Consider the following 5,000-nt stretch of genomic DNA (forward strand, 5'->3'; position numbering starts at 1 on the left):
AAACTGACTTAAATAGAAAAACGTCTCCTTGGGGATGACGGACTTGGTGCCAAATCTAAGACTAAAAAAAATGGATCTTTCCATCCGATCTACGGCTGTGTTTCGAATCAACTGCCTCCTGATTCATCTCAGGGGGATGTTGGTGCCAACATAGAGGATCCATCTTGAGATATGAAGAAAACTTTGGGAAAGAAAAGCCAAATTTTCCATGATGCAATCCAAAGTTTAGAGATTCACCTGGATGAGATTAAAGACTAAAGACCTGATAGCCTCAGCGGTAAGTCAACTACCAACCCATCTACGACCTTAATGTGGAACACATTCAAAGTCTGAAATACCTTTGGTTGAATGTAGAGACGAGATTAAGCTCTGCATGCCGCCATGTTTTGAGTGGTTTGATGGTGCGGACCAAGCTGGGTCTGAAATCTCACGACTTGATTCTGGATGGACGGAAACAACCGCTCGGCTATCCTTGACATTTATCTCCATTATGCAACATCACAAGTTTTGTCACGAGCGTGCAATTCAAGGCGAACCAACCAACAGGCTTCGCTAACTGGAGTCAAGAGTTTTTTTTTTGGTATGAAATATTTAAAAGATTTAGGACCAGAGTCGAGTTTGGGAAAGCGCCGCAATCTGTCGAGTGGCGACTCGAGAGCCCGTTGGGCCTTCCAAGCAACCAAGAATTAAAAGTGCCTGTATCTTCAAAATCCCCTTCATCTCGTTCTTATGATACTTATCAGCCACTAAACTTTTTCTCAATGTTTCATTACTGTGAAGTCAAGACTGCTCACTGTGGCATCGATTCAATCTACGAAGAAGAAGAAGAAGAAGAAGAAGGAGCCACATGAGTCAGAGGGTGACAGCTGATCTGAAACAGCTGTGTTGTGTTGGATTGTTCTTAATCCCAGACATCTATTTATGGTGGTAAACACACAATCCCACTCACACACACACACACACACGCAGCCGGGCTTCTTCACGGAGCTTAATCGAGCAAAAATGCAATCTAGAAGATAATATTCCAAACACACAAATCGAACTCCAGAGAAAAGACGAGGCACCCAACACGACCGCCATCACCCAACGCCATCACAGCAGCAGCAGTCTGAAAAATGTGAACTTCTCTCTCTCTCTCTCTCGCTCTCTCGCCCTCTCTCTCTCGCTCTCTCTCTCCATGAGAGAAAATGAAATGCCAAGCCCGGCTAAGGACATAATGAAAAAGCTATTATCAGCATGAGCTTTCATCAGCACTGCATTCAACCGTGTTCAATACAAACTGATTCTCTCGTCTCATGCTGTACCCATCTGAATGTTGGTGATATAATAAAAAGGAGCCAAGATAAGAGGCAGAGATCACTGTTTTGTTTCGTTGTGTTTTTTTTTTGTTTTTTTTCTCCCCCAGCAGAGGAAGTGCATCAGCACATTCACAGACGAGGCAAAGTTTCCACGAGCGACTGGCGAAGGCCAACATAATCATCATTTCATTGTAGGAATCTGATGCATTCGGTTCATTAGCCTGTCTGCAGACGTTCTTCTACCTCGTGCATCTGCATCCATTTATCCGTCTGCCTTTTGTGTCCACTTCTTGATGTGTTTATTTCCTTTGAATGAGCCTCTGTCGGTCTGTCACCTCCGGCAAAGCGCCGCCTCTGAATCCAGATCCAGTCTCCTCACAGAACATTCAATGAAATATTCAATTATATATATATATATATATAAAATACATTGCGCAATAGTTGAGAAATATCCAGCACATATTAAAGTCCAACGAGGAGAGGCAGCTGCAAGGACAAACTGCGAAGTCCTCGGTATCCTTTTATATTTTTAACAAAGAGTTAAAAACAAAACCAGAGTTTGAACTATCTCGGGGTCTTGTTCACGAGTGGGGGGGAAGATGGAGCGTGAGATCGACAGACGGATCGGTGCGGCGTTCTGCAGTCATGCGGTCGCTGTATCGGTCCGTCGTGGTGAAGAAGGAGCGAAGCCGAAAGGTGAAGCTCTCGATTTACCGGTCGATCTTCGTTCCTACCCTCACCTATGGTCATGAGCTTTGGGTCATGACCGAAAGAACGAGATCTCGGATACAAGCAGCCGAAATGGGCTTCCTCCGTAGGGTGGCTGGGCGCACCCTTAGAGAGAGGGGGAGGAGCTCGGTCACCAGGGAGGAGCTCCGAGTAGAGCCGTTACTCCTCCACATCGAGAGGAGTCAGCTGAGGTGGTTCTGGTCCGGATGCCCCCTGGACGCCTCCCTAGGGAGGTGTTCCGGGCATGTCCATCCGGGAGGAGGCCTCGGGGTAGACCCAGGACATGCTGGAGAGACTATGTCTTGGGAACGCCTCGGGGTCTCACCGGAAGAGCTGGAGGAGGTGTCTGGGGTGAGGGAAGTCTGGGTGTCTCTGCTTAGACTGCTGCCCCCGCGACCCGGCCCGGATAAGAGGCAGAAAATGGATGGAGTTTGAACTTTATTGAACTTAATTAAACATGCAGAGCTGGCTAAACACTGAAGCTACATTGTGCACCACATGGCTGCACGTGTGAGCGTCCACTCTGGAGAGGAGGGGAAGGAGACAACTCGCAATAATGTTTTGAATTTAGACCATTTTAAACACAAAGGGACATATTGCTCCTTTAAATACTTAAAATCCTTTAAAAAAAAACAACATTTTGTTTACTTTTTAATGCACCGTCCTGAAGACTGATCATCTGTGATTCACTTTCTGTCACTTCCTCTCATGAATGACTCCTCGTTTTTTTTTTTTCTCCGTGGTACTGAATGTCTCCTGCTTGTCCTTGACAAAGACGCAGCGGGGATTTAACCCAGTTCTGAAACTTTAACAATCCCAAAAAAAGACCAAAAAAAAAAGAAAAGAAAAAAAAACGTTTATTTTGCTCGTATCATAACAAAATGTGTAAAAAGAAGACTCTTAAAAGCGTGAGCACTCCATGCAACACTTCAGTTTGAGTTCTGCGCCTGCCGGACCGAATAATCCATCCGTAGCGGCGCTCAGTGTTCGCTGACAACTTAAAGCTGCGATGTTCAATCTGCGTTTGAGCCGTTAAAAAAGAGAGACTTTTCTGGGGCAGGAGAGGAAGTCTTAACATCTGTTGACAGTAATACTGACAGCGCCTGTCTTCTCCGGGGGGGTTTTTTGGTGTGCGAGCATTATTTCATAAGTGTGTGTCAGTGCAGTTCACTTTTTTTTTTTTTTTTTTTTTAAAGCCAGCCGTCACACAGCTGCAGCTCGCCGCTCCGCTGAGACGCACACAAACACCCACGCGCAACAAATCAACATGCTAACACCCTAAAGTTCCTCCTGCGAGCACAAACCAGACCTTTCCTGTCCACGTCCCAGAGGAAGCTGGGAGAATGTGTGTGTGTGTGTGTGTGTGTGTGTGTGTGTGTGTGTGTGTGTGTGTGTGATATTGTTTCAGTGTCCTTATTATTTCAAGCTTCTCAGCTAAATAAATAAATAAGACATAAAAAGACAAACAACAGAAACGTCTGCGATGGAAAATAAAAAGTGCACCTCCTGTGTTTTCCGGCTTTTTCCTTCAGACGTGCTTCATCTTTTTAATGATGACATCACAAGTCAACGACGACCAATCAAAATGGAGCCCAGAAACACTTCATAGAGCCAGAGTGGTCAGAACGAGCAGGTCTCACGGGATTGGACGGAACAAGATCTGGGAGCTTGAAGTTTGTTTGGGGATGGATTGTAAACTTCCGAGTGGAGTCGGGTGTGTGTACACACACACACACACACGTACACACACACACACACACACACACACACACGTACACACACACTGTATGTGTTTGTGTTTGTTCTTAGGTGAAATAATTAGCTAACAGCGCTGCCCTGCTTTGTGTCGACTCAGCAGCTTCACTTTAATGAACTTGTTTTAAGAGAATTTTTTTATGAAACAGCCTTCAGAAAAAGAAAAACACAAAGTGTTTTGTGTGACTTCAGGAATTTATCAATAAAACAGCACGCTCGCCGGCCCGGGAGCGCCGACTCCTTCCAACAGAACAGTGTTTTTTTTGTTTAATGCTTTAAAAAAACTGAGACGTCTTTGTTATGTTTCTCGGCTCGTCGAGTCGAGAAACATCCCAGCGGGTCGAAAAGTGACGAAGATCAAAACGCTGGTCAAGTTAGTTCACGCTTCTGATGACCTTTAAAAAAAAAAAACATGCTGAGAGGAGAGTTTGAAACAGGTGAATGATTTCTTACCTGTTCAGATCTCAGGCCGGTCGACCTCCGATGACATGAACCGCCCCTCTCTCTCTCTCTCTCCTCTCTCTCTCCTACACGAAACACAAAAGTGACATTTGTTATGAACCTGAAGGTTATTCCAAAACCAATCAGAATCCTCTGGGACTAAATTTCACAAAAGGTTAGAAATCTGCAGAAAAAAACTGTTTGGTTAAAAAGGATGAAAAAACTTTTTTTTTTTTTTTCCACGTCGACGGCTGACGACACGAAGGTCGGCCGTTTGAACGCTGAAAAGCTTCTCGGAGGTTCATAGGAATCCTTCCGTGGCGTTCTGAGTGTTTCATCAGCCCGAGCGGTCAATTAGAGCTAAAACATTGAAGGCACGGAGGTACAAAAAAAAACTTTCATTTGAAGGAAGGTTCATTATGCAGGGAGGCGGCCAGCAAAGAAAGCCGAGCAGAAGAAAAAAACACTCCCACACGGCGGCTCTGCACGCGCGCGGAGCGAGCCGGGATATGCTAATTGCGCTTAATGGACGAACGACTCAGCCTCCAACTTTTCCAATGACTCAGCCTCATCGCACTTCAGTGATGCGTGTAATCCAGACAGGACCAATCAAGCGCCGATGAGTCAGATCACATCTGGCCGAGCGATCCACCGCGGGGGGTTTGAAACTTCAAAAGATCTCGGCCTCGATTGAAACTGGTTTTTATTGGTGTTCATGGTTTGGACAGAAGTTCTGCGAAAGTGCCGGGTCCAATTTTCCAAACCCAACTCGATCCA

At 45.5% G+C, this 5,000-nt stretch overlaps 1 protein-coding gene across 1 annotated transcript in view; it reads right to left on the reverse strand.

Annotated features, from left to right (window-relative positions):
* Nucleotides 1-4,263, reverse strand: part of LOC306818096 (plexin-B2-like) — a gene marked incomplete at its 3' end in the record, with an annotated part of 74,043 nt that extends 69,780 nt beyond the window's left edge. The window contains exon 1 of the mRNA XM_079335469.1: nucleotides 4,236-4,263. The remainder of the gene's footprint in view (nucleotides 1-4,235) is intronic.
* Between the last annotated feature and the right edge of the window lie 737 nt (nucleotides 4,264-5,000).

This window comes from Symphodus melops (assembly GCF_947650265.1).
Source record: "Symphodus melops genome assembly, chromosome: 22".
NCBI classification, from domain to species: Eukaryota; Metazoa; Chordata; class Actinopteri; order Labriformes; family Labridae; genus Symphodus; species Symphodus melops.